The sequence below is a fragment of the Camelina sativa genome, chromosome 8 (assembly GCF_030686135.1).
Source record: "Camelina sativa cultivar CO46 ecotype springtype chromosome 8, ASM3068613v1".
Taxonomy (NCBI): Eukaryota; Viridiplantae; Streptophyta; class Magnoliopsida; order Brassicales; family Brassicaceae; genus Camelina; species Camelina sativa.
This window is the reverse complement of record NC_141887.1, coordinates 7,463,468-7,477,677: the sequence shown is the minus strand read 5'-3', so window position 1 is coordinate 7,477,677 and position 14,210 is coordinate 7,463,468.

Here is a 14,210-nt window from a genome sequence, read left to right as displayed (position 1 = left end):
CAAGCCTCAAGGAGATGTTGACTACTACTCCAGTGTTGGCTTTGCCTGAGCAGGGAGAACCCTATGTGGTTTATACAGATGCATCCAGAGTTGGTTTGGGGTGTGTGTTGATGCAGCATGGGAAGGTGATTGCCTATGCTTCGCGGCAGTTACGGAAGCATGAGGACAACTATCCTACTCATGACCTGGAGATGGGTGATGTAGTTTTTGCCCTGAAGATTTGGAGATCTTATCTTTATGTTGCGAAGGTACAGGTGTTTATAGATAATAAGAGCTTTAAGTATATATTCACTCAGCCCGAGCTGAATTTGAGGCAGAGGCGATGGATGGAGCTGGTGGTGGATTATGATTTGGAGATAGCCTATCATCCTGGTAAGGCTAACTTGGTTGCAGATGTTTTGAGTCAGAAGAGGGTAGCTTCGGCTCAGAAGCAGGAGATGGAGTCTCTGGTAGGAGGGATCAGTGCTTTGAGGTTGTGCGTTGTTTCTCAGGAGCTGTTGGGTTTGGAGGCAGTTGATAGAGCAGATCTTCTGACCAGAGTGCGTTTGGCTCAGGAGAGGGATTTGGGGCTGGTGAATGCCTCAAAGGATGTTGATTCAGAGTATCAGGTCTCAAATAATGGTACTATTTTGGTGCATGGTCGGGTTTGTGTGCCCAAGAATGAGGAGTTGAGGCAGGACATCCTGAGAGAGGCTCATGCGAGCAAGTTTTCTATTCATCCAGGAGCGACTAAGATGTACCGTGATCTCAAGAGGTACTATCGCTGGGTCGGGATGAAGAAGGATGTAGCTAGTTGGGTCGCGAGGTGCGATGTTTGCCAGCTAGTGAAGGCTGGACTTTACTCAAATATTCATCTTGAGAGAGGCTCATTCCGATGTTTGCCACGCGGAATACTGAAGAGTCTACCCATTCCCGAGTGAAAGTAGGATATGATTACTATGGACTTTGTGGTAGGGTTGCTAGTGTCTCGGACCTTTGATGCTATTTGGGTCATTGTGGACCGGTTGACTAAGTCTGCACATTTCCTGGCCATTAAGAAGACTGATGGGGCAGCGGTCTTGGCTAAGAAGTATGTGAGAGAGATAGTCAGGTTGCGTGGGGTGCCAACAAGCATTGTGTTTGATAGGGATTCTAAGTTCACTTCGGTGTTCTGGAGAGCATTTCAGGTAGAGATGGGAGCTAAGGTGCATATGAGTACAGCTTATCATCCCTAGACAGATGGACAGTCAGAGAGGACGACTCAGACGCTGGAGGATTTGCTGAGGATGTGTGTGTTGGATTGGGGAGGCCATTGGGCATATCACTTGAGCTTGGTAGAGTTTTCTTACAACAACAGTTATCAGGCGAGTATTAAGATGGCTCCTTATGAGGCTTTGTATGGGAGGCCATGTCGCACACCGTTATGCTGGACTCAGGTGGGGGAGAGGAGCATTTACGAGGCAGATTTTTTTCAGGAGACCTCAGAGAAGATTCGGGTTCTCAAGCTGAACATGAAGGAAGCTCAGGATCGGCAGAGGAGTTATGTCGATAGGAGGAGGAGGAGCCAATATTATGGCATGGAGGCTTAGGCCTGATGAGGAGCCAATAAAAACTCAAGGTTTAGGCCTGTGAGTAAAGGAAATTCCAAAAGTCGAGAGCAAATAATGCCTGGAACGTGAGTCTATTGCCTAGAGGTGACCTTTCGTAGATCGGTCGGAGGAGTGCGGGCCGTAGAGACGGTTGCACGGGAGTCCTTGACTGATTGTTGTTCGAGATTCGAGGATGAATCTAGGTTGGTGGGGGAGAATTGTAACACCCATGAACCAAAGCTCTGTGTTTTGGGGGTGGGTGTCGATCGACACCAAGGGTGGTGTCGGTCGACACTAATTATTTCTTGTTCGACCAGATTGATTTATTGATCGATTTGGTTTGGTTTGGTTAAAGGAAAACCATTAAATCGAGATATTAAAGGGACAAAACAACCTAGGTCGTGTTTTGTTTTGTCTCACACCGTTTTTGAGAAAACAAAGAGAGAAAAAGTGTTCTTGAGCTTTTGGGAAGAGTTTGGTGAGATTCTTGGCTATTCTTGAGAGATTTGAGGCTAAGGAGGAGATAGAAGCTTGCTAGGAGGGTTGGATTCGTTGCTATGGGTCTGAACCTTCTTGCAAAGAGGTGAGTGCATGACCTTGGCTTATCTAAGCTAAGATCTCTAGTTTTTGTGTGTTTTGGTGCTTATGTGGTTGTTCCTTTGAGTTCTCTATGGTATTTTGTCGCTGCTTTGGCTGGGTTTTACTTCTAAGGATGCATGGAGCGGATTGGAGAAGATTGGAGGCGAGATTCGGAGTTTCTGATCGAAAGAAAACAATGCTCGGCATTGGTGTCGGTCGACACCAACGCGAGGACGGCTCGATAACTTTAGCGAGTGTCGATCGACACCATGTGGAGGTGTCGGTTGACACCACTAGGCTTTTGGGTTTTGTCGAGCACGTGTCAGTGTCGATCGACACCACCTGGTGTCGGTCGACACCCTTCTTCAGTTACAACGATGACGTGATGCTTTGCATATTTCATGGTTTGTTTGTATTGTTTGTTGTTTTTGACATGTAGAAATCTTATTGCTTGTGTGTATAGCCCAGTAGATTGGAGGATTGCCTCACTGAGTGTTTATCAAATACTCATGCATCTCAATTTGTGTTTGTGGTGTAGGTCAAGGCAAAGTGTGATCGTGGAATCAAGGCAATGAAGAGGAGGATGTTCTAGGGACTCGATTGGTTGTTGTCTGGCATTGCTAGGTTGCTAGAGTTGGGTTATTAGAAACATTGCTAGGTTGTTGGTTCAATGATTCTTGTTGGTTGATTTTGGTTATGGTTTATGTTATAATTATTGGATTATTATTGGATATTAATTTGATATTGGTATTGGTTATTCCGCTGTTGGTTGTGATTGTGGTTAGGTGGCTAGTGGATATGGGACCACTAGTTGTAGTTTACTATTATTATTATTATTATTTATTATTTATATATATATTTTTTAAAAAGGGTCGGGTCGTTTAATTTCATTATCCAGGTTTCCTTCCCGTGGCTCACGTAAGACAACACAATGTCCTACCAACCACATATCCCCTCACTGGAATACCTCATGACCACACAAGGATCAACAAAAAAAACCACAAGGGTCGCCACCAAGGCTAACAAATGTCCTAACCATGACCGCCACCAAGGCCAAATGTCTAAACAGACCGCCACCAAGGCCAAACAAATGTTCTAAACAGGACCGTCACGAAGACCATTCGTTCCGAAGGACCATCACGAAGACCTCTCGTCCTGAAGGAACGTCACAAAGACCTGTTGTCTCGAAGGACCGTCACAAAGACCATTTGCCTCAAAGGACTGTCACGAAGACCAATCATCCCAAAGGACCGTCATGAAGACCAATCATCTCGAAGGACCGCCTAAACAAACCAAACGTCCCGAGGAACCATCAAAAAGACCACACAATTCGCTAACAGCCCGCCACGAAGGCCACACATATCTCGCAAGACCACCGCACTCGGCACACAATGACTCCCCACCCTGCCACCTAGGCCACACAAGCGCCTCTAAGACTCACAACCACTAAAAATGGACAAATTCTAACTCCCATAAAACTTTCCAATTTTAGCACTTTCCATAACGGAAAACTTCCTACTTTTAGAAACTTCTATTTTAGGAAACTTTCCCTTTTAAACCACATCCTCACTGAAATTTTGTTCTCCGAGCACCACCTCATCTTGTTAGTTAGTCGCACAACCAACCACTCTAAGCGACCAAGTAAACAAGAGGGATGGGCTAGAATACTCCATTCCCGCTCCAGCCATGGACTATAACTGGGATCAGGCTAGACAAGTTACTACAACTGGGGCCAGGCTAGACAAGTTCAAGTCGCAACCTGCTTCTCATACCACTTCTTGAACCTTGCCTTCATCCTCGCCTTTAGCTCCCAAGTCTGCTCCTCGACAGCATCATAGTCCCAAAGGACTCTCATCAAAGGAATCTTCTTCTTCTGAAGTTCATTGATCCTCCTCTCGAGCACCCTCACTGGTCTCGCCTCCAAAGTCATATTAGGCTAAGATCTTCATGAATCTTAGCCAACAACTGATCATCCTCACAGAGACACTTCCGCAACATAGACACATGGAAAACCTTGTGGAACGCAAACATAACCTCAGGCAAGTCCACCCTATATGCTACCGGCCGCACCCGCTCAATCACTCTGAATGGACCCATATACCTCGGACTCAACTTAGTCTCAGATAATGACCTGTTTGGACCACGCAACATGGCCATCTTGAGATACATTTTGTCTCCTACCTGAAACTCAAGATCTCTCCTCCTCCTGTCGACATAACTCCTTTGCCGATCGTGAGCTTCTTTCATGTTCAGCTTGAGAACCCGAATCTTCTCTGAGGTCTCCTGAACAAAACTGGCACCATACATGCTCCTCTCTCCCACCTGAGTCCAGCATAATGAGCCATCCCAAAACCCGCCTAGTAACTGTTGTTGTAAGCAAACTCTACCAAGCTCAGATGATCTGCCCAATGGCCACCCCAATCCAACACACACATCCTCAGCAAATCTTCCAGCATCTGGATTGTCCTCTCTGACTGCCCATCGGTCTGGGAATGATAAGTTGTACTCATAAGCACCTTAGTGCCGATCTCTGCCTGAAATGCCCTCAAGAACACCGAAGTGAACTTGGAATCCCTATGAGACACAATACTCGCTGGCACCCCATGCAACCTGACTATCTCTTTCACATATTTCTTAGCCAAGACCGCTGCTCCATCAGTCTTCTTAATGGCCAGAAAATGTGCCGATTTAGTCAACCGGTCAACAATGACCCAAATAGCATCAAAGGTCCTACTCTGGAATAGGAAGACTCTATAGTAACCCACCTGGAACCTGATGTTCAGCCTTCACTAGCTGACACACATCACACCTCGCAACCTAACTAGCCACATTCTTCTTCATCCCGACCCAATGATAATACCTCTTGAGATCACGATACATCTTGGTCGCTCCTTGATGAATAGAGAACTTGCTCGCATGAGCCTCACTCAGGATCTTCTGCCTCAACTCCTCATCCTTGGGAACACAAATCCGCCCATGCACCAAAATAGTACCATTAGCTGAGACATGATACTCTGAATCAACATCCTTAGAGGCATTCACCAGCTCCAAATCATTTCCTGAGCCAACCGCACTCTGCTCAAAAGATTTATTCTATCAGCTGCCATTAAGCCCAACGGCTCCTGAGAAATAGCACACAAACTCAACGCACTGATCTTTCCTACCAGAGACTCCATATCCTGCTCCTGAGCCGAAGCCGCCCGCTTCCGACTCAAGGCATCTGCAACCAAGTTAGCCTTACCAGGGTGATAGGCTATCTCCAAATCATAATCTGCCACCAGCTCCATCCACCGCCTCTGACTCAAGTTCAGCTCGGGCAGAGTGAATATATACTTCAGGCTCTTATGATATGTAAACACTTGTATGTTTCCACCATAAAGATAAGATCTCCAAATCTTCAGGGCAAAAAATACAGCAGCCATCTCCAAGTCATGAGTAGGATAGTTGTCCTCATGCTTCCGCATTTGCCGAGAAGCATAGGCAATTACCTTCCTATGTTGCATCAACACACACTCCAAACCAACTCTTGATGCATCTGTATAGGCCACATAGGGTATCCCTGCTCTAGCAATGTCAATACTGGCGTAGTAGTTAGCATCTCCTTCAGGCTTGCAAAACCCGCCTCAAACTCCTGTGACCAAACAAAAGGAACATCCTTCCCTGTTAACTTAGTCATCGGATGTACCTTGCTTGCAAAACCCTGCACAAATCTCCTGTAATAACCTGCCAACCTAAGGAAACTCCTTATCTCTGTGGCATTTTGCGGTCTAGGCCAAACTCAGATAGCCTGAATCTTCTCTGGATCTACATAAACCCCCTCTGCAGACACAATGTGACCCAGAAAACTCATCTCACGCTGCTAGAAACTACACTTGCTCAACTTAGCAAACAACTTCTGCTCCCGCAACTTCTCCAGAACTGCCCTCAAATGCACTGCATGCCCCTCAGAACTCTTGGAATAAACCAGGATGTCATCGATGAAAATGATGACAGACACGTCCAGACACTCCTGAAACACGCTGTTCATCAATCTCATAAGCGCTGCTGGTGCGTTAGTCAACCCAAAAGGCATCACCACGAACTCATAAACCCCCTATCTCGTCCTTCTACTTGACGAACAACACCGACACTCCCCATGGTGAAATGATAAGACGAATGAATCCCCTGCTCAACAAATCCTCTGGTTACTTCCACAGCTCTATTAGACTAATAATTAAGTATGCCGACATCAACTCACCACCACCCGAATATCAACCCCTCTTGCCTGTCCAAGAGCCTCTAATAACTTGTCTCTTAGGGAAACTTTCACAAGATAGCTTATTCCAAAAATAGCTTTTCCGCTTGGCAATTCTCCACAACAAACAAATCATCAATACGAGTGTAATAAAACAAACAAGTACCATACGTTCGCATATTTTGATTCACCGCATCAAATGCTTTGCAAGCCGCCAACTCAAACCACTTGACTAATTCCCTCCAACAAGCTTACCAAAACCTTGAATCTAGCAACCCTGTCCATCTCCAATGAACTTCATCCAACATCGTCGCAACGATTAGTTTATCCTGCCATGAAGGCTTCTCGGGAACTTATGTATCTGGCAAACATGCTTTTCCCGGCTCATACCTGCTGCAAATCCCCTTCCCGGGACTCCATCACCACCGGCCGCACAATCCTGGTGCAACAACCACACATTCATGACCGCTCCGGTCATAAAACCCTGTCCCACTGGTCAACACATCCAAAACACGAGATAAAACCACCATCACTCTCTCAAGGTCTACATTTAGTCGTTATGTTTATACTCACGTCCTACGCATTGCTTGCTCCCAACTCTTCCACCCTTAGGTCGCAACCTTCAAGTCATACCGATCTCACTCTCAGACCACCGTCTTCGAGTTATACCGTCTCACTCTTGGACCATAATCCTCAAGATCTCGGTATTATAGGAACTAATCATCCCCTCATGAGAACATCATCCCCTCTGCCACTCTCCGAGCCCACAGCCCCTCGAGCTATCAGTATTCAGGGGAATCACCAACCCCTCAGGAGCAACAATCCTTAACGAAAATAAACATCTCCCGACCAAAAGTACCTCCTGTGGTCCGGGTATAACATTGCAATCTTACATCTGCCCACTCAACTTCTAATATCCAACTAGATTACCCACCAAACAGAGAAATATCTGCTCCAACTGCATATATCTCCCTATTCGCCTCTCTAGGCTCGATACTTCTCGAGAAGAATCTCGTACCGGTCATCTACAACTACTCCATCCTCTTAACATAAGATGGAAACTCCTCAACATCCGTAGCCCTCGGATGCACCCCACCACATGCAACACAACTGGAGCCTGAACTAGTACCCCTCTCGGTAACCGCTACAACAGCCCTTCAACAGATCCGCCAAACGATCATCTTGACCTTGGGCTTCACCTGCTGCAACTCCACACTTGGGTTCCCAGCACATCTGGCACGCTCACCGGCTAACCCCCTCTGGTCCCTCCTGATACGCTTGCGATCCTCTAACATACCTCCTCGTGGAACTCTAGACCACACACTCGCTGGCCTCAAGAACCCGCCCGACCACGACCACGACAACGCCCACGTCCGACCAACAACTCAACCACCTTTAACCCATGCTCTTCCAAGAACAGAGGCTAACAAGCATAGAAACAAACTAAAACCACACAAAAAAACATAACATACCGTGGAATCTCATTGAAGGCTCGAAGAGGATGTTCTAGGACTCCATGCCACACATAATTGACTAACTCACATAATCAATCAAAGCATGCAATCCCAACATCAACAACAGAAACCTAGTGAACCCAAACCTAGAACCATAAGGGGTCTGATACCAAACTGAAACGACCCGACCCATTTTTTTTAATAAATAATAATAAATAATAAATAATAAATAAATATGCAGAACTCAAATCACCAAAAAGCAGCAGAAAATACCAATAATAAAAAACCAATAATTAACCAGAATCATAGACCAAAAACTAGCAACTTAAACCATGGTTTTAACACCAACATTCCAATACTAACAACCTAGCATAAACCAAAACATAACAACTAAGTCCCTAGAATATCCTCCTCTTCATTGCCATGAACCCACGGTCACACTTTGCCTCTACCTGCACCATGAACACAATGAGATGCGTGAGTATTACCAAAAATAACCAGTGAGGCGATCCTCCCATCTACGAGCTATACACACAAGCAAATCAAGAGTATAACTCCAAATAAAATATAACAAACCAACCATTAAACAGAACAACCAATAACACTTTCACCACACCTGTACATCATCGCACAAAACAAGTCATACAACCCAATCGCTTAGATAAGCTCATGGTCACGCACCCACCTTAACAAGTGATTCACGAAAATAACAACAACCAAATGAGAGGCTCTTCAATATCCAAGAACAACCAAACTCGCTCCTACAACCAATCACAACAATAAACAAACATTGAAAACAAACTGCCAAAAAAATAAGAAAAGAACAACCTCACAAGTGAAACCACGAAATCAAAACGAACCGTTAACTTTCTAATCCCTCCGGTGAAAAGCAAGGACTATATGTCCCGACGCTTTCCACAAAAGTTCAGCACGATCAGATCTCAGATGAAACCGCAATCGATCCCGAAACACTCGCTGGTCTCAATCCGCGACTGAGATGAAACGCTCCACGAAACTGCCAATATCTCCTAGAAATAACTCTTATTCACTTCTGTAAAAAGGAGAGTGTACGAAATATCTCTTAGCTACAACCCTACCAAAAATTAATACCTTTCGAAACGATTTGACCAGTCGGATCCTCCTTCTCCCAAACCCTAACAGTTCTATTTCTCTCTTTGCTCTAAGGAAAAAGCTTGATCTCCTTCTCTTCCTCCTTTACACCATAAAACCAAGGGTTTTCACACTTTCTCTCTCTCTCTCTCAAAGTCAATGTCGACAAAAGCACAAAAGAGGAGGTGTCGACAATAAGAAGGAGAATGAAGGGTTTCTGGTTTAATTAGATTAAACCATAATTTAATTAAACCAAAATCAACTAAAAATTTCATCCTTCGGTTTTCTCTACATCCCAGTTTTAGAAAGTGGATGTTACACTAAAAGTCTATAAGATAATGTATATACAAATCAACTTGATTCGAAATTATTATCAAGATAGAAAATAATATCATTTATGAAAAGATATTAGACAATATATACATTAGTAGCCACAAAATATTGTTGTCATGTAGACACAATATAGTGAAAAAAATATTTTTTAAATTTTATAATCTTGCTATTTGTGAATGAGTAAAATAATGAGATGTTGATCATAAATCACATCCTAGTGGTTTACTCTATTCTTGTGAATTATTTTATAAAAGAATAAAAAGCAACACTAATCACATTAGTCGAGAAAGTTGCTATAAAAGTGGTCATGAATGTGGACAGTATATATAAAGTCGGTCAATGTCGACTAGTTTCTCCACTAGAAGTGAATAATAACTACAAAAAATACTTATCTCATATATTATATATATGACGATGAAAGAAAATAGTGTAAGACAATTTCCACTATTCTACTACAATATTAAGAAATAGTAGAAAAAGTATGGAAAGCTCTTGAAGAGTATATATACACTATTATCTATGGGAAGATAATTTGATATTAATGTGTTATAGTCTCCAACCCTGTACACTCGCACAGTTCCGACAGTCACTTCCCAGAATGCCACCCATCTTGAGACTACTCCAGCTCAAGCACGGTTAACTCTGGAGTTTTCTCAAGACCCTTGACCGAAAAGATAAGTGCACTTTGGTGACATAGGTGGTCAAATCAATTCTTTTAAACCTCTCTGCAAGTCTCTGAAACCGGGATGTCACAAATATCAAATTCGTTAATTATAAATTTGGTAAAGTCTAAAAAAAATCCAACAAAACATGTAATGACCCGTGATATAGTATTACAAATCGATGTGATGATTTTAGAGATCTTAATATACCAAATTTACAATAGTGATTGATGTTAAGATTAACACTATTGCAGTTATTAGTATAACATGTTAGTATATATTAACTTTATATGTAAAAAATATAAATAGATTATGTATATGTATATTGTCAATATTATACATTTAGTATTGTTTATATAGTGAATATTGTGTATAAAAAATAAGTTTCAGCCAATTAAATAGTTTGTTATTGTTTCCTAAGATTTCTGAAACAATAAATAGAATCTGTTAAAATAATGTCATTAAATAATTATGAAAATATTGTTTTATTATTTTGTAAACAAATATAAACTTTTCTTTTATTTTTTATTAGATTAACTAAAATGCAATAACTTTTTCGTAATATGCCACATCAAAGCTAGTTAAATATTACAGACCAGTGCAATGTATATCTTTCATTATTAAATGATGTAGATATGCAAATATTTAATCTTAGTTTTATAAATAAAATTAAGTTTTATAATTGTTTTAAATAGTTTATTATTGCTTTCTAAGATTTCTGAAACAATAAATAGAATCTGTTGAATAATTTTATTAAATGATTTCGAAAATAGTTTTAATATTTTATAAATTAATATAAGTTTTTCTTTTGTTAGTTATTAAATTAATTAAAATATAATGAATTTTTTTGTAATATACCACATAGTAGTAGGATTAAACTTTAACAACATTGATTAAATAAGTATATAGAGATACAATTTCAAGGTCATTAAGATAACTGATTGTAAAAATAACGAAAAAATAAATAGCATTAATCCCGCATAAGGCGCGGGATACTACCTAGTTTTACTGTATTTAAAAAACTTAAACGAAATGTCTTAGGCGAAGTTGGTTATGCTATGCAACTTCACTGATGATAATGGTGAGTGAGAGATGTTATTTGGGGTAACTAGTACAATTTATATATTTTTTTGTCGTAAAAGGGAGACAAGGTCTCCCGAGATTTATTCAATTAAAAATAAAAATTACACTCGTACACTACGTGAGGTTGACAAGCCACAAGCATCGTCCAACATAGAACAAATAGCACTAGCACAATCCTGACTAGAGTCCAGCATATGAAAACCTAAAGGTAAATTAAATGCATAGTTAGCTAACACATCCGCAAGACGGTTAGCTTTTTTATACACATGAGAAATACGGATTATCCAGTCCCTCGATAAAAAGCAATAGCACAAACGTACTAGGTAAGACAACGGATGAATATGACAAATCCCTGTCGTAAAAAAGCCCACCACAATCTCCGAATCCACTTCGAGCTCTAATCGTGGAATCCCTCTCTTCCACACAATCACCAACCCATAGTAGACTCCCCCAAAGCGCCGCCAATGGCGCTGAACATATCCCAATATTCAGAGCAAACTCTCCCTTTCAGCACCCTTCAATATCCCGAAAGACCCCTCCTGTCGTTGCCAAACCTGGATTACCAAGAGAAGCCCCATCCTTTTTTAGTCTTGTCCACCCCACACCCGATAAGACCCATGCTATCTGTCTGACCACATGCACACTGGAACCCACTCCGTTCGACAAGGCAATATGACCTAACTTTACCTCCTTTGCCAGATCTTTGAGGACTTAACTCTGTCACGACAATGCCCCCTATCCCCAAAAATGTTCCCACACCTCCACTTTCATCCCCACCAAACCGTGATCCCAAATAAAGTAGCCCATGCTCCCCCCATATCGCTATGTCCTGTCACACAAATTAGCATTAACCCACTCAAGTAATGATTGTGCAAAAAAAGAATGCAGCTTGCGTGAAGGAACTAGACGCCGCCAGACACCCTCCATAGTAGGACAATCACGTAAGACGTGAATGATAGTCTCCTCTCCACTATGACAAAACTGACAAAGACTCCTATCACTATGATGCCGCCTCTGTCGCTCCACATATGTCATGATAACCTGCTGCACAACCAACCAAAGAAACAAATGAATCATCTCCAGTACTACAACATGCCACACTTTATCAAAAAAAATCTCCATATTCTGTTTTGGCCGATTCTCCCGGGTAAGCATAGCATATGCCGACTTCACTATAAACCGAGCATTCGTGGTCTCTCCCCAATCTAATCGATCAATTGCTCCAGCTACCGTATCCAACACAACTGCCGTAAGCTACAAACAAGTTGAATTAGACAAAAACTCAAACAACCCGATCCGTTTTTTTAAAAAAAATCCAAATAACTAGTGATCCCATACTCACTAGTAACCTAACCCCAATCAAACAACAGCGGATAACACAAAATAATTTCAATAATCCAATAACGAATAAACGAATAACATAATACCAATAGAAATCCAAACCACAAAACAAAGTCATAGAACCAGTAACCTAACTGTAATGCGCCGACCGCCACCTATTAGTGGGCCCCATGTCAAATCCCAGTCCATGGTCCCACCTTCCTTAATGGATCTCACGTCCTCGCACTAGGAAGTGAGCCCATCTATATCCGACAGCCAGTTTGCTACGTCCGGAAGAGTTTTAAGACTTGTTACCGTCTCTACAAATCACCACATGATCTTTCCCTATGTTTTCTCCTCACTCGCACAGTTCCAACATTTACTTTCCAGAAGGTCACTCATCCTGAGACTACTCTGGAGAAAACACGCTTAACTCTGGAGTTCTCTCAGGACCCTTGACCGAAATGATAAGTGCACTTTGGTGACATAGGTGGCCAAATCAATTCTTTAAACCTCTCCGCAAGTCTCTTGTTGCGCCCAAGACCGTCACCCCCAACAGTGTTAGCCCACTCGACTTCACACTCGTCTGAGTTCGGCTCTGATACCACTAGTAAAGCCCCAACCATCACCTCTTAGTGGGCCCCATGTCCAATCCCAGTCCATGGGCCACCTTCTTTAATGGGTCTCACATCCTCTCACTAGGCCCGTGAGCTCATCTATATCTGAAGGTTGGTTTGTTACATCAGGGAGGTTTTAAGGACTTGTTACCGTCCCTACAAATCACCACATGTTTTTCCCTGTGTTTTGTCCTCACTCGCACAATTCGACAGTCTTTTTCTGGAAGGTCACCCATCCTGAGACTACTCAGCTTAAGCACGCTTAACTCTGGAGTTCTCTCAGGACCCTTGACCGAAAAGATAAGTGCACTTTGGTAACATAAGTGGCCAAATCAATTCTTTTAAACCTCTCCGCAATTCACTGAAACCGAGGTGTCATAATTCACCCCCACTAACAGATCGCAACGTCCTCGTTTCGCACTAAGACTGTCACTCCCGATAGTGTGAGTCCACTCGACTCCACACTCGTCTAAGTTCGTCTCTAATACCACTTGTAACGCCCCGACCGCCACCTTTTAATGGGCCACATGTCCAATTCTAGTCCATGGGCCCACCTTCCTTAATGGGCCTCGCGTCCTCTCACTAGGCATGTGAACCCATCTCTATCTAATGGCTGATTTGCTACGTCCGGGAGATTTTAAAGACTTGTTACCGTCCCTACAAATCACCACATGATCTTTCCCTGTGTTTTGTCCTCACTAGCACAGTCCAACAGTCACTTCCCGGAAGGTCACCCATCCTGAGACTACTTCAGCTCAAGCACGCTTAATTCTGGATTTCTCTCAGGACCCTTAACCGAAAATATAAGTGCACTTTGGTGACATAGGTGGCAAATCAAATATTTTAAACCTCTCCACAAGTCTCTGAAACTGGGGTGTCATACTAACATCCTTTCTAGACAACTAAGTTCCACTCTAGCATCCTATCAAAGATATAGAGCAATCTACCAAGCCTCTTGAACATTATCGTCTTCATAGCCTTGACCCATGGGCATACTTTGCTTTTACCTGCGCCACAATACAAAAGAGAGTAAGTATTACCAAAAATACTTAGTGAGACAATCCTTCCATCTACTGGGCTGTACACACAAGCAATAAGATCTCATCATACCACAATCAATAAACAACAACTAAACCAAGCGATACAAAAAACAATCACAAGATTAGCCGCTGCTGAAGGATGGTGTCGACTGACACCCGCGTGGTGTTGTTTGACACTACCACCTGGCGAAGGTTGTGTCGATCGACACA